At 44.9% G+C, this 27,818-nt stretch overlaps 1 long non-coding RNA gene across 1 annotated transcript; it reads right to left on the bottom strand.

Moving 5' to 3' along the window:
- Window positions 1–332: 332 nt before the first annotated feature.
- Window positions 333–27,818, bottom strand: LOC142827604 (uncharacterized). The gene is made up of 4 exons (XR_012902292.1): window positions 27,692–27,818; window positions 21,433–21,503; window positions 20,286–20,332; window positions 333–746 (listed from the first exon to the last, which is right to left on the bottom strand). It is a non-coding gene; the product is annotated as an uncharacterized LOC142827604 (long non-coding RNA).

Genomic DNA, 27,818 nt, shown 5'->3' with positions numbered 1-27,818 from the left:
CCCAACTCATCCCAGTGTAAGGACAAGGGATAACATTTTTCAAAATGCCTAAATGACTTAGGAGCCTAAAACCCATTTTCAAAAGGAACTTAGGTCTTGTCTACACTTGAAACACTACAGTGGCACTAAGCCAAGGTCTGAGGGCCAAAGCTGAAGATCGAGTCCCTCCACCCAGGCCTGAATCCAAAGCCCAGGGGCGGCAACCCTGGTAAGTGGGGTTCAGGCTTCAGGTTTAGTCTTGGGAGTGGGGTTCAAATTACAAGCCCCTTGCCTGGGGCTGCAGCCTTCGGCTTTGGCACCCTCACCTGAGACAGTGCATCTCTGCTGGGCTCATACAATAATTTTTGTTTTCAAAGGGGGATTGTGGTGCAGTGAAGTCTGAGAACCCTGGAATTATAGTTTGAAAATGATAAATTCAGGAGCCTTTTGCGCTACAGCTGCAGCCTTTGAAATCACCAATGCTTCATGATTCTCCCGAGAGGTTCCCTGCAGCAGGTTTTTCTGTCCTACTGTTTAGTGAAGGCTGCTCTGAATAGCACCATTTTTGATCATGGCAAATGTCTCATTTCTGTTCCCGGGGGTGCCTGCGGTTGAATCCCACCGCTCCCTGCAGGAAGTATCTTTTTCTTCCTCTGAAGGGAAAACCCCAGAATTCATGGGGCTTTTGGAGTGAGGATGCAGGAGTCAGCTGAGCAGTGAATGCTGGACTGCAGTGGTGTCCTGTGCAAAGTGAGATTGCTGGTGACCTGTAAAAGTAAGAAGACACCCTGCAAGTTTTCTTTGTAGAGCAGATTTACTAAATCACACTGACCCCCGGAGTTGTATCCCTGGCCAGCCAAAGAGCACGGAAATGCTAGTACAATCTGTAATATTTAAAGAAATGTCAGCAGTGTCATACAGTGACAGAAGTTAATGTACTGGCTTGCGGGTATGTTCATTACTCTTGTCTACTAGATGAAATATACATGAGGCCTGCTCAAGTGTTTATCAATTCTTTCCGCTGGCTGAGCCTCTGAAACTGCTCTTGTGGGTTATTGTGTAGAGACACATCCTTTGGAGATAAAAGGTGAGAGCACTTTTCCTGATTCTGCGTGTTTATGGTCAGCCTAGCCACAGCTATACTTATTATTTTACCATCTGATGTCATTCAATTACAAAGCTCTCCTGTGTTTTTGAACATCCAGAGTAGAGAATAGATTTTCTTTTGACTTTGGCTTGATATTGGAAAGTCCACTGGGGAAGAAGTTATAGTGGTAAAGATAGCATCAGCCTCTTTTCTGCTGAGGTCTGCAAGAGGCTAACATAGCACAAAGATGGGTAGCACTGGCCAGGATAGCTGAGGGAAGCAGTGAGTCATAGGATCTTTCCAGCAGAAGTGCTTCTATAGTGTCCATGGTGGAAACTTCAAGGCTACGTCGAGACTGCAAGCCTCTTTCGAAAGAGGCTTTTTCGAAAGATACTTTTGAAAAAGCCTCTTTCAAAAACAAGCGTCTAGACTACAACCAGTACTTTCGAAAAAACAAGCCGCATTTTTGAAAGAGAGCACCCAGGCAGTCTGGATGCTCTCTTTTGAAAAAGTACAGTTTGCATTACATAGCGCCTTTTTTTGAAAGAGCACTTTTGAAAAAAGGCATTCTTCCTCGTAAAACAAGGTTTACTGCGGTCAAAAAAACTGCTGCATTCTTTCAATTTACTTTCGAAAGAACGTGGCAGCAGTCTAGACGCAGGTACATTTTTTTCGAAAAAAGGCCACTTTTTTCGAAAAAAAGCCTGCAGTCTAGACACACCCCAAGGGAAATACTGTCTTCAGCCCTCAGGGTAAATCCCTGCCATCTCCACCCCTACCCCCAGAGTGCATTGGACATTTTGCATTTCCCCCTGCAGGTTAGGATGAGTGTAGTAAAGAGTTAAACATCTTTAGTACCCAGAATCCCGTGCCTGAGTGGTTACAGAAAATGGAGTAAAAAGTCTTACTGAGAGCTGAGGGAAAGCCAAAGGAGAATGTCATTACAGGCTGCATTGTGCCAAACACTTCACTGCTAACAAGAGGCACGTTCCCCAGGGAGAGGAGAGCACCGTCCGAAGCACAATCTAGTTTGCCTAAGATGGATCAGCTGCTATGGTGTGTGCATAAAAGGGACATAGCAAGAGAGTAAAAATTAATAGTGACTGTATAATCAGTGACTTCACAACAACAAATGGATATAAACTGCCATGAACAACTTCAGGCTGGAAATTAAAAGGTTTCTAACAGAGAGATGAGGTTCTGGAACAGCCTCCTAATAGGAGCTGTGGGGGGAAATGACTTAATTAGCTTTAAGAGAGAGCAGTATAAGTTTATGAACGCAATTATCTGATAGGGTTCGTTCTGATAGTAGGGGGCAAGCCTCAATGGTGGTCTCCTCTGGCCCTGAATTCTGACTCTAGAGAAGCATCCACAAGATCATTTATTATGGCAAGATAAGGAAAGGGACGTATTGCACCAAGGGTCTAACAAAAAGACATTCCTGTAAAACAGGTTTTATGGAAAAAAGTGAGAGATTGGGGGGGGGGGTTACATTTCCATATTTAATTTTTGTGCTTCTATCACTCACAGTTAACTGTTCACCCATCTTTGGCTGTTCCCCAGCTTGGAGCCGCTAAGAGTTGAACTGGCTCCCAGACCTTCTGCTACTCTAAATTGCAATGCTTCTGCATCCTCTCCCTTGCATAGCCCTTACACCATGAGCATTGATGGACTATGGTGCTCTCAGCGCTGAGAGCCTCTGGTTGCGTGTGATGCCTTGGGAAGGAAGGGAAGCCCTGTACATGCTCCTGAGCGCTGGTCAAGCGCACGGTGGAGCCGCAGCTGAATTCACTTGCGCTTCACCAGGACTGTGCGTGGGATGGGCAGCGCCCTGGGATCTGCACGTGCCTGGGTTAGTCTTACTCCCCACTGGCCAATTTGCACTCCCTCCGACCCCCTCCTGACCGGCCTGTTCTCCCCCACTTCTCCTCCCGATCTTCCCTGGCCAGCCCCACTGCCTCCGCCAGCCCTGCTTCTGGTGGCCAGTTCTCCCCTCCTCCTCCTGATGTCCCCCGGCCAACCCTGCTGCACCCAACCCACCCTCCGCCAGCCCTGCTTCCTGCCGACCGGTTCCCCTGCCCGATCTCCCCCGGCCAGCCCTGCTGCCCCCAACTCCCCCTTTACTTGTGGCGCAGTGAGGGTGGGGGGTGGGGGTCACACAAATTCAGTTAGAATTTTAGGAGGTCACGGTATTACATAGTTTGAGAGCCTCTGCTCTAAACTATTCCTTTTACAGTCTGATACGGGGTGGCAATAAGCAACCTGCAGGATAGTTGTGGTTTGCCAAGTTTAGACCCGCCGGCTGCCAGATACTTTATTTACCTGCATTTCCAGAAGTATGACCACTCGCAGCTCCCATTGGGCCAGGCCACCGTTTCCCAAAGCTCCCATTGGTTGAGAACAGTGCGCGTTCACGTAGCTTTTGTCAAGAGAGGTGCTAGAGTAGAGTCTGAAAAGTTCCTGAGTACATCTTGAGAAGGAAGAAGCTGTGTCTGGGTGTGTCTACACAGAAAAGTTATTTCGAAATAACTGTACTAGCGTCTACACAGCCAAACCACTATATTGAAATTAATTCGAAATAGCAGAGCGCATATTCAAATTTGGTAAACCTCATTCCACGAGGAATAATGCCAAATTCGAAATCGCTAGTTCAAAATAAGTGCTGTGTAGATACTTATTTCGAAATAGGGGGCCTCCAGCCTTCCCAGAGTGCCGTGGTGGCCACTCCAGCCTCAACCAAGAACACTCCTCTCCCTTCCACCTCCCTGGAGCCTTTAAAGGGGTAGACTCTGGCCACAGTGCCTGTGCCAGCTCCAAGCCTGCCAGCCCAGGGCCAGCAGTCACTGCCCCTGACCCAGTGGCCCCAAAACATGAGCCAGAAAGCCACTGGCAGCCAGCCCTCCACTGCACCCCAGGAGCAGTCTGCCAGCTCCCAGGAGCCTGCCAAGGCCCGGAGAAGGCGGGTGCCTTCCTGGTCCAGGGTGGAGATCATGGCCCTTATTCAGGTTTGGGGGGGATGCCCCCAATGTCCATGATCTCCACACTAGATGGAGGAACGTGGCTGTCTATGGCAGGATATCTACCAGCATGGCCACCAAAGGCCACATGTGAACCCAGGAGCAGGTTTGCTTTAAAATCAAGTTGGTTCGGCGAGACCCCCAACCCTGAGCCTTAAGCTTCTCCTTCCCCCTTCTTCCCCTTGCTTCCCCCTTCCTGCTCTCTCCTCCCAGGTTTCCCCCTCCCCTCTACCACCCTCTCTTCTCTCCTCTCCCTCCTACTTTCCCCAGTCTCACCAGAGTTTCATTCCCTCCCCCCAGTTTTGTTAAATAAAGAGAGTTTGTGTTCATGAAAATACGTGAATTTTATTTGACATCAGAAAGGGGGGTTAGAGAGGGGTAAGTGGAAGGATGTGAGAGAGGAATGAGGCACAAGCCCCCAGTGGGGCAGACGAGGGAGGCTTTTAGTGTTCCTCAGGGTGGAAGCTCTCCCGCAGGGCCTCCTGGATACTGACAGCCCCCCAGTGGACCTCCTGGATGGCAGCCTGCAGAAAGTGCAGCCAGGCTTGCAGCAACGCATCCATGAGAAGCACCAGAGTGCCCAGGGGCAGCTCTGGCTCCATGTTGCAGAGTGCTGTGGTGTCCCGAGTGAGGGCAGCCAGAGCACACAGAGAAAAAATGCTTTGCTCTCCCTCATCGAGGTAGGTAAGCAGGCAGGGAAAGCTGAGAACCAGCTGTCCAGGGCGGGGGGATCCCTTTAAGCACAGGCCTCAGGCAGCAGCCACACAAAGTAACTCCTGACCTGATGCCCTGCCAGACCTGGTTCTTGCCATCCTTAAATGCGATTCAGTGTCCAATCAGTGTGGGCATGCTATTTCAAAATGCATTTTGTATGTAGACGCGTTATTTCGAAATGACTTATTTCAAATTAACTATTTCTAAATAAGATATTTCAAAATAACGCTGTGGTGTAGACATACCCTCTCAGAGTAACTGGAAACCCTGTTGTAGGACAATGACCTCTTATTTTGTCTTCCCTACTTCACAGCTCTTGAAGCACTCACAGTCCACAGGTAATTTGAACAATCCCCTTAAGGGTTCTCATTTATTTAGCCCTTTGGATACAGACTGGCCCTAAGCCCCAACCCCAGTTCAATGTCCCTCTGCCAAAATAACAAAAAGTCTCTGAAAACCAAACACAAACTTTCACAGTGTTCATCCCAGTTTCAGCTGGGCACAGCTGCTCTTCCCTGAGGGTCTGTTTGCTTCCAAGGAGCTGATGCCTGGAGCTTTCCTTCTCAGGAGGCTCTCTCAGCTGGTGCCTTTCCATGATGACTCGAGGTCCTAGCAGACTCTTCTTATGAGGGTATGTCTACACTTGCCCCCTAGCTCGGACTAGAGAAGCAAATGAAGCATACCGAAGTTGCTAATGAAGTGTGGGATTTAAATATCCCACGCTTGATTAGCATATTGGCGGCTGGTCACCATTTTAAAATGCCGGTAGCCCTAATTAACTCGCTGTGTGTAGAGATGGTAGTCCAATCCAAAACCCTTCCCTCGAATTAACTGTTACTTCTCACAGTGAGTTAATTCGGGCTACTGGCATTTTAAAATGGCGACCGGCCGCGAATATGCTAATGGGATATTTAAATCCTGCGCTTCATTAGCAACTTCAGTATGCTTCATTTGCCTCCCTACTCCGACCTAGGGAGCAAGTGTAGACATACCCTGAGGCTGTGTCTACATTGGCATGATTTTGTGCAAATACTCTTTGCACAAGAGAGCGTCTACACTGCCATGTGCCTTTGAGCAAGAGATGTGCTTTTGCGCAAGAGCATCCATGCCAGTGTAGACGCATTTTAGCCATTGGGCTTTCTTGCACAAGAAATTCATGTTGCCTGTCTACACTGGCATCTTGCACAAGAACAGTTGCACAAGAGGGCTTATTCCTGAGCGGGAGCATCAGAGTTCTTGTGCAAGAAGCACTGATTTCACACATTAGAACGTCAGTGTTCTTGCACAAGAACTCCCCACCAGTGTAGACAGGCAGCATGTTTTTGTGCAAAAACGACTGCTTTTGCACAAAATCATGCCAATGTAGACACAGCCTGACTCTCTGCAGTGTCTATAGGCATTGCTGCAGTTTCCTAAGGCTTCCCCAATTACTGCCAGGCAAGAAAGTGGGTAACAAGGACAGAAAGGTAGATTTCTACTCTCTCAGAGAGATAGTAGGCAAGGTCCCAGGGAAAGTCCAATTAGGAAGAAAAGGAGTTGAAGGGGGCTGGCCATTTCTAAAAGATGTAATATTAGAGGCTTAGCATCAAATTACTCCCATGCAGAGCATAGATAAGAAGAACCACAGGAGTCCAGTGAGGCTACACAAGGAGCTTTTTAGCTATTAAAAGGGACACATATGCAGGAAATGGAAGTAGGGGCATGTCACCAAAGAAGTATACATGGGAATTATGCACATGTGTAAGGACAAAATCAGAGCGGCAAGGCAAAGAATGAGTTACAGCTGGTAAGAAATGTTACTTAGCAAGAACAAGAAGGGGTTCTTCAAATATGTCAGGTAAAAAAAGAAAGTTCAAGGATAGTGTGCATCAACTACTGAGCTGGTAATGGAAATTGCTCGATGCCTACTTTGCCTCAGTCTTCTAAGAAAAAATGACAGGTGACTGGATGACTGGAGGAGTTACAATAAAGGGGAAGAGATGAGGCTAAATATAATTAAAATCAATCATCTGAATGAATTCAAATTAGCAGTGATGAATGTTCTTCACCCAAGGGTACTGAAGAAATTGGCTGAAAAAATCTCAGCGCCACTGGCAATAATATTTACAAGCTCCTGGGCAAAAGGAGGGGTCCCAAAAGACTGGAAAAGGGTGAGTGTGAGGCCCATCTTCACAAAGGGGATAAAAGAAGAACTGGGGGATTATAGGCCAGTCAGCCTGACTTCAATAACTGGAAAGTTACTAGAGCAATCTACAAAACATTCAATTTGTCCTGGAAGATGAATGGATAATCACTAGCAGTCAGCATCGATTCACCGAGAACAACTTGTGCCAAAACAGCTTGATTTCCCTCCTTGACAGGGTAACTGATTTGATGGATAGAGGGGATGCAGTGAATATAATATACCTGGACTTCTGCAAGGCTTTTGACACAATCACACATAACATTCCAATAAGAAAGCTGGAGAAAATGCAGGCTTGTGGAACTATCATTAAATGGGTACATAATAGGTTAAACAAGCACAAAGAGCAACAATTAATGGCATGATGTCAGATTTGAGGGCCGTCTCAAGTGGCATGTCTGTTCTGGGTTCAGTGGTGTTTAACATCTTTATTAATTATCTGGATTAGCTATAGAGGGTATACAGATCAAGTTTGCAGATGGGGATTACAAGGACCTGGGGATTACTGTGGATGAGAAGCTGGATATGAGTCGACAGTGTGCCCTTGTGGCATATTAGGGTGCATTAGGAGAAGCATTGCCAGCACATCTAGAGACGTGATTATTCCCCTTTATTTGGCACTAGTGAGGCCACGTCTGTAGTATTGTGTCCAGTTCTGAGCCTCCCACTACAGAGAGGATGAGGATGCATTGGAGAGGGTCTGGGGAGGGCAACCAAAATGTTTAGAGGGCTAGAGCACATCAGAGGAGAGGCTGAGATCTGGGCTTATTTAGTCTGCAGAAGAGTAGAGCGAGGGGGGATTTGATAGCAGCCTTCAACTTCCTGAAGGGAGGTTCCGAAGAGAATGGAGAAAGGCTATTCTCAGCAGTGACGGATGGCAGAACAAGGACCAGTGGTCTGAAGTTACAGAGGGGGAGGTCTAGGTTGGACATTAGGAAATACTATTTCACTAGGAGGGTGGTGAAGCATTGGAATGGGTAACCTAGGGAGGTGGTGGAATCTCCATCCCTAGAGGTGTTTAAGTCCCGGCTTGACAAAGCCCTGGCTGGGATGATTTAGTTGGGGTTGGTCCGGCTTTGGGCAGGGGGCTGGACTCAGTGACATCCTGAGGTCTCTTCCAGCCCTAGGATTCTATGATGCAAAACCAAGGGGGTTGCCAACACTTTGGAGGATAGAGCTAAAATTCCAAGAGATAAATTGGAGAAATGAGTTATAGATAAAAATAAAATTCAACAAAGGCAAATGTAAGGAGCCAGACTTTGAAAACAAATACACAAAAGCACAAATACAGAATGAGGGACAGCTGGCTTAGCAGCAGCACTCCTGAGAGTGATCTGGGAGTTATGGTGGGTCACAACTCCAAAATGAGCCAATAATGTGATATGTTGCCAAAAAAATGCAATCTGAGGTTGCGTTAAAAGAAGCATAGCTTGCAAGTCACCTTAGGTGATAGTACCACTCTACCTGGAACTGATAAGGTCTCAGCTGGAGTGCTGTAATGTATAGAAAGGATGTGGAAAAACTGGAAAAGATCCAGAGAGAGGAGCTACATAGATGAGCAAAGATGTGGAATGCAAGAGATAGAAGCAAAGGTTGAAGGAACTGGGTATGTTTAGTTTGGAAAAGAGGAGATGGGGGAGGGGGGAGAGGAGGGACATAGTAGCACTCTTCAAATACTTGAGAGGCTGCCATTAAAAAAAGATGCAGAAAAGTTGTTCTCTCTTGCCACAAAGAGCAGGACGAGATGCAATGCAGAAGAACCTTCCTAACAGCAAGAACAGTAAAACAATGGAACAGACTGCCTAGGAAGAATGTGGAAGTGCCTTCCCTGGAGGTTTTCAAAAGGAGGCTGGGCAGCTTTCTGTCTTGAATGGTTTAAACACAACAAATCCTGCCTCTTGGCAGGAGGTTAGACTAGATGATCCTTGTGGGCCCTCCTAACCCTCTGGTTGTATGATTCCTGGCAGTCTGAGTTACTCTCTCTACCACACTTTTTCCCTGCAGCTTCCTGCTTGCTGCCTTTTATATTGCAACCACCTGAATCCTCTCAGGGGGACTTGCATCTAGTCATCAGGGCTGGCATAACCCCAAGCTGGCCTTGTACCTGGCAAGACGGCAACTCCAGGCATTAGGAAGGCAGGAGGGACTGTTGTCACTGGACAGGGACATGATTATGTTAGCACCTTTAAGCCTTTGGGCCCGCATACAACAGTACCCTTCCAAAAATGCACATGAAATTAATTTTATTTTTAAATTTCCCAGAGCTTGGCTCACCATCTGTCTCTGTGTTATACTGTGCTCATCTACGCCAGGCCAGGAGCAAGCCAAGACAAGGGCCTTACTAGTGTACACCAGAGAGTGCTGAGATTTCAAACCTTGCTTTCCTTGTTAATGGAGAAAAATGGAGTTTTTTGGAATTCTGCTCCATGAATATTTGTTTGTAGCCATGGAAGTTCTCCAGATGTTTGTTGCTGGATAGATAAGCCAACAGGGGAGTAGCTGAAACTGGCTATCAGCCCTCTGCCCCAGCGGCTGGACTGACTGTTTGACTATTATGGATGTTACAGTGGTTGATGCTCATTCAGATGCTCTTTCTCTAAGATGAGAGTCATGCTACATTTGTTTCATTGAGGGCTGGATCCAGTTCCCCACAGAGTAAATCGGGAGCCTGATCAGGGTCCTAATCATCTCCCCTCTCTTTATTTCTTCTGTTGTCACCGCACTGACCTTGTTTATCATCCTGACAGCGCTTCTGTGAATGTTACCATGGCATTGGACAGTGGCAGAGCCGGCCCAAGCTATAGGCTGACCAGGCTATTGCCCGGGGTGCCCCATTGTAAGGGGGTGCCACACGGGGCTGCCGGACTGGGTGGGGGTGGGGCCGTGCATGTACCACACTCCCGGGGCCCAGGGTGCACGAATGGCTCGGGCCAGCCCTGGACAGTGGTGATGGTAAGCCCCAGAGGCAGTGGGGGCTGGTACGAGAGACCCTGTGACAGTGTCTAGCAAGACTATCTCCAAAGAATTTCAAAGCTCAAATCAGCTATCTTGCCAAGGGGCTTCAGGGGAAACTGGTGAGGATATTTCCAATGAACACACTGATCCTGAATCTAACTAGAAAATCACACTAATGCAGGCAATGAGAAGGCTATTTATTTTCTCCTCTGCATTCCCTCAACTAGAATCCTTCTTCTGTTTTCTGTCTCTCTCTTCTCTCCTCTCCTAGGTCCTTTTTCAAGTCCCTGCTAGGCTTACACTCTTCCTTCTAGTGGTGTCAGTAGAAAGCAAAGTGTATTACTATATCTATAATCAAAGCTACTGGCATAATTGCCAATTTCAGCAATGACTCATGTGCAGCCTCAGGTTGTAATATCTAACTTTTACTGCACATATCTTTTTATGGTTTTTGTTAATGCTTAGCTGAGCCAACAAGAGGGATATACAAATTTAAAGAAAAATTATTTACACTGACATTTATTATTAGAAATTCATATGTATGTTTACACATAGGTATACATGAATGCAGGCATGCACTCATATATATGATCGTGATACCCATCTAATTGATTGCAGGACCATATAAGTTTTACCTCTTCATCAAAATTCATCTTCCAAAGGGCCTTAGGATATATCTATACTAGGAAGATTATGTTGTCACAGCTATGCCGACATAGGCCTGTGGTTTAGACACAGTCTAGACTGACCGATGGGGTGTTTCTGTTGGCATAGTAACACCCTGTCCCTGAATGATATTAGCAATATCACCGGAAGCACCCTTCCATCAACTGAGCTGCATCTTCACTGGGAGTTAGGTTAGCAGAGAGACACCGGTTTATTCCTGATGTAGCTTTGTCGATATAGCTTTCAAGTGCAGAGCAAGACTTATTCCAACATTACATCCTTGAGCAACTGCTACACAGCTGCCATTTTGAAAAACCTATGTGCCACTAAAATATTTTTCAAATGTAGAAACTCCCTCCTTCCACCACCGGTATGACTCTGCCTCAGGTCTAGGGTATGTGATGTTCAGTTGTGTGTCAGTGTCATCTCTAGGATCTAATAATTCATGTTTCTTCAGGCTAGAAAAGAGAGCTTTATACCATTGGAAAGGGGAAATTCACAACCTTCCAAAGAGATACTCAAGGTTTGTGTCTAGCCCTACATGCTCTCGAGATACTGGACTTTAAAGTCATGACATTTTTATGCATCTTTCAAATGGCTTTAGATACTTAGGTTTAATCTTTCTCCCCTTTTAAGTCCTTTACAGATGGGCTTCTGCTAATGATGGCATCTGTGTTTACAAGTGGAGGAAAATTTAAAAAAAAAAAGCCCCAATATTTTTTAAAAACTCTCTAAAACATTCCTAAAATAATGTTCTTATAAAATATGTAACATATAGTCCAAGTTAATAGCCTCTTCCTTTACTGTAGGCATGTGCTTATGTCTTGTTGACTTTGGTGCTTAAAGTTACGCAGGTGCTTATATGCTTTCCTGAATAGGGATGGACTTAAGCACCTGCTTAAATGCTTTACTGTATTATGCCTGTATAGAGGATATGATTGTGTGATATAAAAAGTTTCATCTGTGCTGATTTGGGCTTACCTTTATCATTCATTTGTCGCTTTGCCATGTGTGATCAAAGCAGCCACCCAACACCCATGCAGGTAAAACTTTATACTATGCTACACAATGTCTTCATGATGTCTGTCTATCTTTGCCTATCCCCATCGCATCTAGACAACATATTGCAAATATATATAAACAGTTTATATTTTAGTTCTATAGTAGTTGAAAATACATTTGCTTGATAAGTGTTCTTATTTTCCAGATTTATAGTCTAAATATATTTGTTCCAACAGAGTCTATGAAGCAGTCAGAGCAGTACACTACAGGAACCCACAGCTCATCATTCACGACCTTGCATGCTTGTCAAAAATACTGCCCTTCTGAAGTGCTGGCTCTTTCTTCATCTCAAAACCAAAAACATTTCAATTGTTAAATGTGTTTGTTGTCAAAAGCATCACACACATCCGTGTCTGCCCCTTGAAGCTCAACCATGCCTCTCACAGTCAATCTGACAACACCGTCAGGCAATGAAACTCCAGCCTAGAAAGATATCCTGTTAGCTCCCTGCCCTCGCAGTGGGAGGAACATCTTTTTTAGCTGCATTGTTTCCACTATGGAATTGGTTCAAAAATGTGAAAAAGACATTGTTGGAGAGCCAGTCTGTGATTTTCCAATCTGCCCTGTGTGAAGAGTGCTTCAGAAGCAGCACAAGGAGATGACTGTGAGAACTATGGTCAGAAAAGCTCAGTTTGTTTCCTTCCCTCCTTGCATTGTGTGAACTCTGTTAGGGTATGTCTACACTACCCCGCTAATTCGAACTAGCGGGGTAATGTAGGCATACCGCAATTGCAAATGAAGCCCGGGATTTGAATTTCCCGGGCTTCATTTGCATAAGCCGGGCGCCGCCATTTTAAAATCCCGGCTGGTTCGAACCCCGTGCCGCGCGGCTACACGCGGCACGAACTAGGTAGTTCGAACTAGGCTTCCTAGTTCGAACTACCGTTACTCCTCGTGGAATGAGGAGTAACAGTAGTTCGGACTAGGAAGCCTAGTTCGAACTACCTAGTTCGTGCCGCGTGTAGCCGCGCGGCACGGGGTTCGAACCAGCCGGGATTTAAAAATGGCGGCGCCCGGCTTATGCAAATGAAGCCCGGGAAATTCAAATCCCGGGCTTCATTTGCAATTGCGGTATGCCTACATTACCCCGCTAGTTCGAATTAGCGGGGTAGTGTAGACATACCCTTGCTGGTCTTTACCAGCAATAGAGCACAACCCCACCTCCATCTTAGGTAAAGGAGTTCTGCCCACTCCTTGCTTACCTGCTTGAGTGTGGGCAGCAATGAGTGGACAAGTGGTCTGCTGACCATCCAGAGTCAAGGTCCAGGGAGTGCAGAGTCAGGATTACCCTCTCCTTTTTAAGCCCCTATATGACTGCACAAGCTAGCCCATAATCTGGCCCTTTAAAATATCCACTGTAGTGAGGTGGGCAATAATTTTAGAACGAGGGCCACTTCACAAATTTTTGAAGTGGCCCTGGGAAGCCCCAGAAGGGGCGGGGCCTCAGGCAGAAGGGGCGGGGCCATGACACTTCCATGCTCCCCTGCCCACAGACCCTGATTGTCCTGGGGGGTACAGTGAACATGTGAAATCTTTGCTCCCACCCTTCCCCTGCCTAGTGAGAGCTGTCAGCTGGGCAGAACAACTGGTGCTTCACTCTAGCCTCCTGGGATGAGGTTTACCTGGGTGGTCGACAAATACCTTTGATGTCGCCACCCACGCGTCCAGACTATTGTGCTGAGCTGACAAACAGCTGATCAGCTGTTTGTCGGCTCAGCGCGGCAGCCATGTAAATTTAAATGAAGCTGCGATTATTTAAATCGCCGCTTCATTTTACTATGTCTGGTAGCCTAATCTACATGCCTCTGGCGACAGAGACATGTAGTCTAGACGTACCCTTAGTGCCGCATGCCCCTTGCAGGGTGGGAGGAGACTTCATATGCTCTCCCCACCCCAACGCCAATTAGGACCTTGAGTAGGTGAGTGCACGAAGTCTTTCATCCCCTACTCCCACCCTGCAAGGGGCACACGGTACTTAGAGTAAACCACCATCTGTTCTGAACACCTCTTGCAGGAAGGGGGGAGACTTTGCATGCTCTACCTACATCCAGGCTAATCAGCCTGCAGTTCACTCTGGCACTGTGCACCCCTTGCAGGACAGGGGGAGAGACTGTATACTCCACTGACCCCCAGGACAATCAGCTGGTGGTTCACTCTAGGCAATAAGTGCCCCAGGCGGGGGGAGGAGACTTTGCGCACTCCCCCATTCCCAGCTCTAGATTGGCCTGGGGGCGGGAGAGTGGCAGGGCAGCTGCAGGCTGGATCAACCCACTTGGCAGGCTGTCTCTAGCCCACGGAGGCTCTCTTGCCCACACCTGCACTATACAAAACAGGTGGTACTAACCTACTACTTACTCTCACACTGAAAAAACTACAAAATCCTAAATTGTGCTTGTTAATTATGTGATTTCTGCTGTAATTTGTGGACCAGAGCTTGAAACTATCATATCATTTGCACCTGCCGTATGTACACATAGGAATTGCCATACCGCCGTCTATGCTTCAAGGGAGGTGCAAGAAACTCTGTAATGGAAAAGCTTAGGATAAACTGTCCATTTGGAAAGTTTCTTCCTAAGCCCAGGCAGTTAGAGATTGGCTTCTGGCCTGAAACTTGAGAGTTTTTACTAGCCGCTCTCAGAGCTGAACTTGGATGATTGACTGCAACACTATGAGTCTTGCTCACCAACGAGTGAGCATTGAGGCTTAAGTGAGGAAAGTGAGATTTTGGTCCACTGGTTAGAACTGGGTCCTAGGCGGGAAGATTCCAGGAAACAAGCAGAGGGTCAGTACAGGAGTGGCAGAAGCCAAATGCCCATGCTGGTAGGAGGTAAACCAGAGTCACAAGCCAGGGATCAGAACTGGAGAGAGAGAAACAAATTGACAGTACCAGAGGGTCATCCAGAAAGTTGTGAGACCAAGGCAGAGCCTCAGGATTCAAAGCCAGAAGTTTGCAGCCAGAAGGGGGGGAGAGGGGAAAGGAGGGGAGGGAGAGAAGAGGTTGGAGCAAGCAGGAGCAGAGAATGAAAGTAGAGCAAGCACAACTGAGGGCCTGGGATGCGTTGTGCAGCCACTAATCCGCTGTGGGGGCCAGGCTTATAAACAGAACTGCTAAACCAGCAGCCACTCAGGGGCTGTGGCCACGTGGTGAGTTCGAAGGCAGTGCATCTTGGTTTCTTGGTCGTGTAGTGACACAGTTAATCAGGGAGCAAGCCAGTAGCTGTTCCTCGCTGGTCTAGTCCCTAACAACACCCCCTTGCTTTCAGAGTTGCCTTCCAGGAGACCTGGGGCCTGATTTCTCAGGGTAGAGCTGGTGGAAGACATGCAACAGGTCCAGGGCATGTGTCTGTTCCTCAGCTTCCCCTGAACACTGAGTGGGAGGGATATGACTTAGAATAATCTTATACTGGAGTCTTCCCTGGATTTGGCCTGAGTCCAAAATCTGGTGGAAATTTTGGCACATGGTTGAAGTTGATTGGGCAATTGTATTTGCAGTGTAGTAACAAGGTGTCCATATTTCCTTTGTGAAATGCATCTGCAAAGTCATGGTACTTGTAAGGTATTTTGTCAGTGGCAGGCAGGACATCTGGAGATGCATCCAGTTCTTAGGGATTCCCCAAAATGATGACATATGCGACAGAAGATACCAGCTCTCACTTGGGAAGTCACAGATGTTGGCAGCATGGGGAGCAAGTGTACTAACCTTTTTGACCAGTGAATACAGAGGTCATGGGCAGCAAGCCAGGGCATTCCCAGGATGACCGGAGCAAGGGAAGCCTGAATCAATGTGAACTGAAGACGTCCTGGTGTCACAGAAGGGTAAAGACCTCTAAGGGGATGGCCTGGTGAGCCACCAACCCTGAGACCACAAGCAATGCATCATGGTTATCATCAGATCCAGGGAATTCTTACACATGGCAGATATCCCACCACATCCTGGTCCATGAAGTTACCCGAGGCCGACAAGTTGACCAGAGCCTCCAGGTGAGCAACTGGGCTTATTTAAAGTAGGAACTGCAATGGCAGGTGGAGATGCATCAGTGGTGGATTTGTGGTTGTGTTCCTGGCAGATACATGGAGGTTGAGAGTCTCTGGAAGGAGGAAAGCACCTGCTCAGCATGGACCCCTTTTCTGGGGCTGGGGCTTAGCATTTCCCAACCCTGAAGCTTGTCTGACCTATGGAAGCATCTCAAGGAAAAGTGTCCACTGCCCGCAATACAGAAGTCAGTCCAAAGTTCAGCCTCACTGTCTCCAGCCTTCAACAGGCATGAGTGGGCCTGGTTGACATTCATTGGTTCTGGGTCCTGGTTCTGGGTCTTGATGTAGGGTGCGCTGTTGAGGGACATGAGGTTATGGTGTTGTCAGGGTTCAATGGGCTTCACAGTGTTTATGGCTCTGCTTGGCAAGGGGGGGGTCATCAATTTTCACATATAAGGTGGTGAGGTCCTTGAGACAGGATGGGGATTCAACACAATTTGTTTTTTATATCATCATTTAGGCCAATCCATAATTGATAGTGCTGCACAGTCTCATACCATTCAGTGTCCAGAGTGAGGCACTGGAATTTAAGTATATACTGGGCAGCCAATTTATGTCATTTCTATAGCATTTGTACTGCATCTTCAGTGGTCCAGGTATGGTGCGGGTCACCAAAGACAACTGTCATGTTCTGAACCAACTACTTCAACTGGCCCAGGAAGGGGCTGGACAGCTCCAAGTATGGGGAGTCCAGGCCAATGCATCCTGTCGTACTCCTTCCCCTTCATGCTTTGTGAAAATTGGCTGATGAATATGGATATGCATAGCTTTAAGATGCTTTAGGCAAAATGCAGCATGTGATATGTCATTTTTTAAAGTTACAACCTGCTGAATGTGTATATTCTATTTCTGTTTAAGTATCATTTGTGAAGCTAGAAATATGAATTGTTGTGTATTGGGTTATTGTAGATATAGATCTTGTTGTTATAGCAACTGAGTTAGGTCACTAGTTAGTTCTGCGTTATGGAATAAGTGGACACTTGCAATTGCTCAAGCTCTCTGTGTTTCCAGAGATTTCTTTCTAAACTGTGGAACTCCGAACAATGTAACATGAATCTGTTTATAAATCTAGATGTTCTAATGAGGGTCGGGCAGTAGTGAAACTCCTGAAACATAATGGTTTAGTACTCAAACCAGTGACCTGTGAATAGTCTTATTTTTCCTGTAAGCCTAGATTATGATTGGTCCAGTCAAGACATATGGCCAGGCCACCTAATGCTGGATCCCATTTTTCATCTTGTACTTTTCCACTCAAGGTGAGGAAAAGTTTGAACTGAATACAAAGAATTCCCCAACTTGGACAAAGGACCCAATAATAGGACAGTTGCCAGAATCAGGAGACCCCTTCCCACTCACTATCCAAGATGCCTAATCACCCTAAGGCTAAATGGGGGAAGAAGGGGGGCATTGGGCCCAAGCTAGGAGGCTGTCTAGCTTATGAAAAAGATAATTATAACTATTGGTAGGGTAAGAATTTGCACATAATAAGTTTCTTAGTGTAGTAGGCTTAGCTGTTGTGTTTTGTTTCATTTTTTGCTTAACAATTTACTTTGATCTGTCTGTTTTCACTTGCAATCACTTAAATCCTACCCTCTACATACTTACTAAAACATTTTTTTGTTTGTTATCAAATCCAGAGTAAATAATTGTTACCTGGGGATAGGAGTGCATACCTTTCATTGATAAGGGGGGAAAACATCTTTATGGGCTTTCTGTGCATAAAACTTTTATACAGAGTAAGAGGGACTTATTTAGGGTTTTGGGCCCTTTTGAGGGTTGTGTTCCTGGGTGCTGTCAAGTCTCTGTAACTGAGCCTTCCCAGACCTGAAGTTGTTTCAGTGTCTGTGCTACTCTGCTCGGAGGTTGCTACCTCAACTCTGTGCCTTTGCTGGGGGAGACCAGAGTATCTGGTCCAGCAGGACAGAGTGGTGAGGTGCTCCTGAAGACAGAGAGGTGGGCTCCATAGCATGACCAGAACACCAGGTTACAGCCTTAAGGGGACTTCTGTGATCCAACCAATCACATGTCTCCAGTGAGCTGACTAGTGATGACCACTACGTGGGACTGGCCTGTGGGAAATGATTGGGGGTGAAGCCAGAAGAAGAGCTGATATCTGTATCAGAAATCTTAGAACTGATGATGCTTGCCACTGAACTTGTCTGAAAATGAGACTTTGGCTCCCAGAGGACAAGAGCTGAGGTTGTCAATGAAGCCAACTGAGCTTATAGGACCACATTCTGCATTTTCATGGTACAAAGCTCTGCCTACAAGCTCTGTCTGGCTCTGACCAGCACCACCAGGGAAGTGTTGGCCTGTGTCTGTCCTTGCTTGTGAGATGCACCTCTAGCCTTTGTAGCTGCCCAAATTGTTGCCATCAAAGACATAGGTGGCCAGGTCTGGTGGTGAAAGAAAGTTCATCCTACTGGTTAGAGCTGGGTCCAAGGTGGGCAGAGTCTAGGAAATGAGCTGAAGGTTGGTACTAGAGGGCCCCAAGCCAAATGCCAGAACTGGGGACATGGTAGGGTTGGGTAAACTGGTGTTACAAGCCCAAGACAGAGCTAAGGATCAAAGACAGAAGCCTGAAGCTAGAGGGGAGCAGGAGCTTCCCTGGACTGGACTGGAACAAGGGCAGGAACAAGCAGGATCAGGGACAGGAAGGAGGACAAGAACAGCTGCAGGCATTGAGCAGCCACTAATCTGCTGTGGGGGCGGGAGGAGGTCAGACTTATAAGCAGGCCTACAAACCAGCAATCATTTGGGTTGTGGCCACTCTGTAAGATCTAAGGTGGTGCAGTTGGGCTCAGTGGTTGCCTACTGGCATAATCAGAGATGACCAGCAGCTGTTCCTAGCTTATCTGGTCCCTGACAGTGGGAAGCTCAAGCCGTGAAGCTCGGGCTCAACTGGAGATGTCGAGGTTGCACTAGTTGACAAAGGTGAGCTACCAGAGGCATAGCCATTCAGAGCACCTCCATTACTATTAGTAATACAGGTAAGAAACTTGGCATTCCATTATATATAGGGTCTTCTACCTCATCACCATAATATCTGAGCACCTTCCTGTAGTGCAAAAAGTGACATAACTAACATCTGCCATGATAGCATCCTTTCTCTGGGGACAGAAGTGTGTATGGTAGACTCTGTTTGAGTTAGTAGTTATACATTTTCGTGTGTGTGTGTGTGTGTGTGTGTGTACGCGCATGTGCGAATAAGAGAAAACAAAGAAATGCACCTTGCACTTTGAGCAGAAGGATGGGAAGTTTGTGAAGGGCCTGAGGTCCTGATGGAGTTCATTCCACAATTGTGGACTGGCCTATGAGAAGGTTCTTTCACCTGACCAGTTGAGTTTTACTCTTATTATAAAAGTGTCCCATTGTGCCAGAGGAGCAAAGTTGTCAATCACAGTATTTATCTCCAGGCTTTAGACAGTCTTTTAGGTATCTTGGTCTCACATCGTGACGCAGCCTGAAGATAAAGCCTGAGATCTTTAACATCATTACACTGGGAAGCCAGTGTAGAGTGGATGACAGGTTTGATATGTTCCTAATAGGAGCTAAGGCACCTCACTGTAGCCTTCTGTCCCATTTAGAGTTTCATGCTTGCCAAAGGCTCCATGCTCAGGTGTGTCAAGTTTCAATAGTCCAGATTGTTGGTGAAAAAATGTGAATTACTGAGGCCAAATCATTTAGTCTTCTAGACAAGTTGGTATGGTATAAAGTGTTAAGACAGATATGTAAAAATATGTTTGGCATGATAGCAAATGTTCAATGTCTTTTTAATAGTATGTGCACCTAAAACATACTGCACCAAATGCTTCAACTGTACTTTCTCTGTCCATGTGCAGTTGAATTATATACTAGACGCAAAGTGTATTCTTATATGTCGAGATGATAATTATGTTTAATAAAACATTGTATAAGTGTGAGAGTGTTTTCATATTAGTAGAGTATGCCCATACAAGTGATATCGCTATTTCCATGGTAACTGATGACTACAAAGAGGGAAATCAGAGAGACTTTTTTTTTTTCTTAAAAAGAGTCCCAAAGCACATAAAACAAGACAAATATGTGAAATACACCAAACATGTGCATAGAGGTTATTATGAAGATTTTATAGACACTTATTTGGGGAGAACTGCAACACTTATCAGCCATTATGCACCATAGGCTAGAAGCATGCAGCAGTTCCGCAGTAGTATCCAAACAAGTAGCAATGGAAATGTCAAAGCACCTCACACCATCTCATTGTCTCTGTCTGTGGGCCTGATCTTGAGAGGTACTAAAGCTGACAGCAATTGCAGGTGCTAAGCACTTCTCTTGGGAGCTTAGCTGATAGCTATGTAGTGGGCTATTGTAGTGAGTTCTGTATGTCAGAAGATGATGAATAGCATAAAAGGCACCGCTGAATTATAGTAATGGTCGGCTGGTTGATTCATTGAATAATAAGTACTTATCGGATTTATTTTGAAGGCCTTTATTTTTTTTGGCAGGCACTTTAATTTTCACAGTGAGCATGCTGTACCTTGAATTACTTTGTATATACACATAGTGATTTGACTGATTAGATGCTTTAAATAAGAAAGTGCCTTACCTTGTGCTCCTGTCGTACGTGTTTCTTAAATATCAGACATCAAGGGACTGCAGTACAAGAAGACAGTGGCATTGAAGACATTGATCTGAGCATAAGTATCTCCCAGAGCAGTGCATTTCGATACAAAAACAATCGAATATGTCAAATGTCTGCTAAAATGTTAATGTTAATGGCCAAGGTCACCTTTAAAGGGATGCACCACTGCAGTTGTGCACTGTGCCCTAGGCAGGCCTTATTAGCACCTGCACTGACAGCCTCCACACTACCTCTCTCTTAGCTCTGCATTGAAAATGATTCCAGAGGCAACTGCCTCTCCCGTCTGATGCTGAATAGCTCTCCCCCTCCCAGTCAGCCAAGACTCAACTTTAATAAAAATCTTCATTAGTTGCCATCTAAACGCGCAGGTGGCCTACACCACACACTGCAGCTGACCCTGGGAAAACTAAAGCAGGTTCTAATTAGAAATGGACTGAGACTGCAGCCGTGGGTTCGAACAAGCTTCGAGTTAAGGGGAGATTTGGATCTGGATTTGAATGTCAGAGGGTCAGGGCTTTCTCTAGAACCAAGGCGTGTGTTCTTGCTGGCAAGCTGGGCCGCAATATTGCAGCAGGGGCCTTTGACTGAGCAGCGCTCTGGGTCAGAATGGAGATTCTGTTGCAGCCTCATTTTAATTAAAGAATGAAGGTTTTAAAATGAATGACACACAAAAGGAAAATGCAATCAGTGCAGTGGTCCCTGTTGTTTACCTGGATGTTAAATTTGACATTTTAACTAGTATATTAAAAAAGTCTCATTTTTTAGTCTGTGTAGGTTTAGTACAACTGAATCATACAGATTGCTTTGGAGAAAGAGGGGAAGGGGATGCAACCTGTTTGTTTGGCTCCTGTGAAGCCATAGGATTCTGAGATCAAGCTATTACTTGGATTTTTCTGCTAAGCTGGTCACTAGTGAATAGTGATAGTTAGAGCATCTTCTCTAAGTTTCAGAGGGAACACTGCGACATTCAGAGCTTTTCACAACTCTCGGAGCTCCTGTTTCGGGTTGCTGTTAGGACAGGAATGCTGTACCAGTTTATATTCATTTCAATTGTTCAAGGCTGTTTTCACAAGCATGAGGGCCACCGTGTTATTTCTAAATTACAGCTTACCTTTGGAGCACAATTCTGCAGCAAGAATTGGATTTCTCAGTGCATTCTGGGGTTGTGGAATACATGAAAACCTGTGAATAAAAGGAAAATCTTAAATCCAATGCAATTTCTCTTACTCACTACCCTCAAACTTTGGGGAAAATGGAGTTGGCAGCTGATCCAAACTTTGCATCTTGTGTTGCTCCTAATATTGGCAATGAGCTGAGCTCAGTTTTAAATCCAGGTTTTAAATGAGATGCTGTAATATCCCATATCTGTTCACTGATTATTTGAAATGGCAGGATTTTCAGAGTAGCTCCATTATCTGTCATGGAGGGTTCCAGAGTTCAAAGCCTTTGCCAGATCAGAAAGTGTGAGACACTGATGGCAACACTGAACCTGGGTTTCTCACGCAGCAGCACTGATCACTACCAGTGAGTTCCTTTAGGAGTTTTCATTTTCTATTGACATTCCTCCCAATGAAGCCTCTTCTGGCAGGCAGGTGTAAACATGAGAGTGATGGTCCATGGATACAATTCCTGTTGGCAACTAATCACAACTTTACAAGGGCAGACTATTGAGTCACAGCCAGGATAATAAACTACAGGAATAAGCCATAACTGAGGCTACGTCTAGATTGCAGGCTTCTTTCAGAAGAAGCTTTTCCTGAAGAGATCTGGAAAAACTTCTTCAGAAAGAGACCGTCTACACAGCAAAAGTGCAATTTAAAAGCGATCTGCTTTTTCAAAAGATAGCGTCCACATTTATTGGATACTATCTCACATTTCAGTTGTTATTAGTATGGACAGAGTGGCCACCAGAGCACCTGTGTTGTTTCCTAGAGGCCTCTTCCACTTCTACACATGCTTTTTTCCAAAAAAGCTTTTTCGGAAAAAGGCTTCTTCCTCGTAGAAAGGGGTTTACCGCGGTCGAAAAAAACCCTCTGTTCTTTCGACTTTTTGTCAAAAGAATGCAATAGAAGTGTGGACGTAAGTATTGTTTTTCCAGAAAAACTCTGCAGTGTAGACATTTCCTAATATAGTTCCTCCTTTGCTCAGCCAGACAACTGCTCCCCTTCTTCCGGGAATGAAAATGCTTCTTCATCTGCCTATTTCCCTTCCCTTCTCCACTCTACAGGAAGACAACAGCCCTACTGCCCTCCCTGGCACATGCAGGATGACAGCTCTATGACTCCTCCATCCACCACATATGCTCATGGGAAATACTAATCCTTGGTGCTAGCAGGAAGTCCTGGTGAGTGATGCTGGGACTTGTGGCTTTTGGGTGATGACAGGGGTGGGTCTCAGGGGCTCAAATATTTTTGCACTGATTGAGGGATTAGTGCTTAGAAATGTTTATTCTCCTGAAAGGATGTTAACTAACCCTACCCAGGTACAACATGAAACAATGAACCTTAAAGTGTAGGTATCACCCAGTGCAATGCTTCATTTTTTTTCAGTGGGTTTGAAGATGTTGAATATAATTACATAACACGTTGAAAGTGTCTCAGAATTACAACAAAGGTTCCTCCCCCAGCAGAAAGTGCATAGCCATTTGAATTCCATGCTGATATCACGCACAAACCCTCTAGGTTCCTTCCATTTTCCGCAACAAAGAAAAGTGTCAATGACCCAATGGCCTTAAATAGGTTTCATTTTTCTTTGATTTTTTTCCCTACAGCTAATATTTTCTCCAAAAAGGGAAAGTTGTAGGTACTTGTGGCCATAGAAACAAGGAAACCATATGTCAGCAGCAGCTTGGGACTCAAACAGCCTTTCAGAAGTTTCTGAAAGAAGGAATCATGGCTGATGTACAAATATTAGCATTTCTTTCAGTTGTGTGAAATTCCTGCAAAGTTTTACAGAATTAATCTTCAATATCAAAACATTTACAATACCATTTAATTATCAGGGTGTTTCTCAGTTTGTTTTAATTACCATCTTGTTTCAATTCTCCACTCTACCACAGCCCTTCCAATGTGACCTTGGGCAAGTCACTTACTTCCCCTTTTGTGTGCCTAACTTCCCCTTCTGTGAACAGGGGATAATAGCATTGTCCTACCTTAAAAGGGTGTTGTAAGGTTCAAGGCATTTAAGTTTGGGAAGATTTCAGGTACTGGGATAATGGGAACCACATAAGTAGCTTACACAGACTCACAATATTTGTTTTTGCTGTAACAGTTTCTGAGATAGCAAACACTAAAGTCAAAGTGGAACTGAAGTGTATTAGATATAAGCATATTGAGCATAATCAGAAAAATATATTTAAATATAGATTTTAATAGGATCTCATGAACTGTCAGGAAAGGAATACATTTGCTATACATAATTGGAAAGTTAGGATTTTTGCTTTCATGGTGCAGATAAGGTTAGTTTCTCATATGGGTGGTTCATGAGATAACTCCTTGTGAAACTGTCCTGTAATTTAAACCAGGAATTTAAGCTGTCAATTCCAAGATATATGATAGCCCATCTCTATGTATTTGGTAGCTTTCTCTCCTATCTTCCCATAGGTTTGTACATACAACATCTTTCAGAAGAAGAAGTGAAAGCAATGAATGAAAAGTCTGTGGGCCAAATCCTTCTTGCCTGACTTGTACATGTCATCCTAGGAATTCACTTGCACTGCTTGCATGGGTATTTGCCTGTCTTGGTACTTTATGGCCCCTATCATCTTGGTGTATTTGCATCTGTGCACATATTTCATAGGATTTCATCCTACAAGAACAAGCTCATTGGCATTGGGCCAAGTATTGTATAATGCTCTTGGGAATGGGTTTTATTGTTGTTGTCACTTGAGGCTTCAGTGCCTGAAGAGGATAAAAAAAAAATCAAATGAGGGTCTAAATAAATAGAATTTCGGATCTTGCATAATATCACTCAATGGCAACAGCAGGTGTTTGACAGTACTGCAAACTTCCTCAGAATGTGCTCCTGCCAACATGGCTGTGATTCAGTGGAATGATTCAATGACTGCAGGCCGGTATCCTGCGAGCCAGCCTTCCAGCAGAAAATTGCAAACACTGCCAGTCCATTAACATTTAAGATTTAGTGTGTTAGAAAGAGGCCTGTGTCCTTTTCAGGTAATGGGGAAAACAATCACTTTTCTTCCAGAGAAATACAGGAAGAATAATGTCTATCAACTGCAATGGTATCTCTGAGAAAAGATTCAGGATGCAATTTCTTAGCAGCTCACCCTTTCTACAGGGTGAGAAATGCCATTCCCTAACCATGAGCCTTGTTATAATGAGGGGCTTCCCATCAACTTCCTTTAATCCAAATGAGGGAAGGTGTCTTCTGAACTGTGCAAAAATGTCAGACACATCATATGTTAACCAAATGCTGTGGGGGAAAAAATCTCTTGGCTGTCATTATATGCTGGATCTGGACAGCTAAGGATCCCCTCCCTTTTCTCTGGGCATGCACACACATGCATAGGCAGTATGCATATGCACAGGCAAATATCCTGGCAGAGCAATTGCCAAATACATGCACACTGAAATTGGGGAAGGCTGTCTCACAGCTCAGAGATGCATGCTGTGGGTACAGAACAAGATGATCACAGTACAGTCATGATCCTTCAGCTGTGTAACCCATTAACCTGGGTTAGAACTATGTGAAATGAAATCTCCTTCAAGTAAACAACCAGTGAGGAACGAGACATGCCTGGAACAAGTACAATTTCGTTTAACTCTCCTTTTGCTCCATTATTCTTTTGTGTAGCTGAAGAAAAATCGAGCTGGGAGCTGAGAAGCAATTCACAGTGCTGCTACTGTAATCTTTGTTACAACACAATGTGCACCTCCTTAACTGTCCACCTTCTGTAATATGAATAATGAGCTACTGCACTTACAGAGACTTTGTTAAATACTTTGCCTTTATCACAGGTGCCACAAAACCATCCAGGATCAAAATTGACTCCTTTAGAGTTGATTTAAAGCAGGAGGGAATGGCTTAGTGGTCTAAGTACACATCTGTGATAATTAGACTCTCTGGAGTGATGGGTTCACCCCCTAGCAAGAATGACTCATCCTTTTGAGCAAGATAAATCATCTTTACTGTATTTGGGTCTTTTGGATAAGACTTTCAAAACCAAGGGCCAGATTCAAAGGAATTTCACTCTTTTACGCTGGGGCTGAATTGTGCGCCACAGTCCTGTCTCCTGTACATGGACCTTGAAGACCTCAAAGCACTTTAAATAACAGAGGCTGCTTGCCCCAATGTCCTTAGGTAAAAGAGTCCTATTGCTTGTCACGGGACATGTTGTGCTCCTGCCTGCCAATCCTCTTCCCTGAAATAGCTATATTGGAGCAGGGACATGGTGGAGGTGTGTGCAGGGGTTAAGAAAGGCCCTGTGCACATGTGTCATGCTGCTAATAAGAACCATCAGTCTTGTGTTTTTAATTGCGTTTCCAAATGAATAGTTTCTACCATACTTCAAAATTGCTACAGTTCAGAGCTCAGATCTACGGCACTAATTCTGGACCTGTAGGTGACTCATGATAGCACTTGGGAAAGTGAGCTGTGCTTCTGGAAGCAGGAGTGAGGTTTGGGAGACAAGGCAGTAAGGAGAAGGGAATTGAGAGGGTGGGAAGAGGAAACAGAGAGGTGAGAAAAAAAACATAAGGGAGAAAAAAATAATTGTAAAGTGTAGGGATAAAAAAAGAGAGACAGGGAGAAAATAAAAAGAGAATAAAGAAATAAATCCCACTAGCGAGTAAAACCATTCTGCCCCTAAAGGTTAGTAAATATTACATTTATTCATGTGCATCCATTTTCTTTCCCCAGTTTAAAAAGAGGAGAGCTTAACGGTGGCGGATGGTCTGTCTGCAACCTGGAGGGAGGAAGCTCTGGGTTTGACCACAGGATGGAGGGGAGGAAGAGCAGATACCACACGAGCACATCAATTTTTTCAACCTGAGCTTTGCATACATAACTCTTCGCCAATAAGCTAGTTTTCCTCTCTTTACAGAAAATATTTGAAAGAGAGGATGGGGGATGGCACAAATGAATAGCAGTAGAGCATGGCTAGCTAATTGCAGTCCCATGTAATCCTTTCACAGTCGTTATCATTACTGCATATATTTCCAGCCCAATTCGCCTGTTTTTTCCGGCCTCCTGTCTTTGCAGCTGCCTCCTCTTCTCCCCTTCCTGATGGCTGCAAATCTCTGCTTATCACCCATTTTCATGCTGTGCTTTGTCTGCCTCTTTGTGTTCATCCCTGTACAGTTTCTTGGCTGGGTATATATGGCTGCATGGCCGCTTCTTATGTCCCAGACATTGTGAGTAAGTGTACCGTGTGAGCTGCTACTTTAGAGTGCAACCTTTTGTCTTATTTTGATTCCGGGTGATGTAATTTCACACATGGTCAGACTGAGGACCTGTTTTCAAACTAAGTGGCTGAAATGGATATGCTACTGTTTTATGAGGCAGTGAGATTAATATGATTATTTATTTATTATACTTTTTTCTTTTTGTACAAATGGATCCACTGCATGAATTTTTCATGGAACCTCCTAAAACCATCCCCACTTCCTAGGGAGGATTTAAGCTCTTTGGGGAATTTCCCCAAATTCTTGTGTTTTTAATTGATGCCCATCATGTAAGAAGTGCTCCTGATTTCATGAAAACACACAAACCTGTCAGCCTCTCTTCTCCCAAGAGAAATTCTCTCATTGTCCCTCTCTGCCCAGCTATAATCTCCACAAAGACAGACTTCAAACAGCTAAGCCTCCTCCCATTGTATCGGGTCTATAAGTAGTGCACCACTTTATGCTCACATTTAACAGGTTTCAAGCTTCAGTGATAAACTGGCAACATTTTCCTCATGACAGCTGTTTGACAGCTTTTGAAAATGGATAAAAAAAATCGAAAATTACCCTACAAAGGAAACATACCCTTCTCTTCATAACTCAAGCTGTGACATGGAATGAATGAAATAACACACTTATTACATTCTGGGCATTGAATGTAAAATGCACTGCCTTCCACCATTCCACTTGATTTGATAATCTAGTACAATTTAGGCCTCTAATAAATTAAATTGTTCGGAAACTTGGTTGGCTGCCTAAAATCTGTGCAAGGCTGTGCTGGTTAATGATGTCTTTCTTTCTGCCAGTGTTTTATGTTCAGGATAAATAATTCAGCCTAATAAACCCTGTGATCTGTGGGGTTAATTGACATCCACAGTAATTCTCGACTCGTGAACAGCACCCATATTTGTATGCCTTTCATCAAGTTCTGCAGTCGCACTTAATTTCCCTTCTTTAGCCTCGACTTACCAATCAGGTTCATTGTGTTGCAAGATCATTTCAAACGTCAGTCCTATTCCTGAGCATACATGTGCTTAGGTTAAAGTGCTCTTTCTCTCTCTCTTTCTCTCTCTCTCTTGTGGCTGCAGCACTAATC

The sequence above is a fragment of the Pelodiscus sinensis genome, chromosome 3 (assembly GCF_049634645.1).
Source record: "Pelodiscus sinensis isolate JC-2024 chromosome 3, ASM4963464v1, whole genome shotgun sequence".
Classification (NCBI taxonomy): Eukaryota; Metazoa; Chordata; order Testudines; family Trionychidae; genus Pelodiscus; species Pelodiscus sinensis.
Note: the sequence above shows the minus strand (reverse complement) of the source record. Positions and strands in the feature narration are given on the sequence as shown.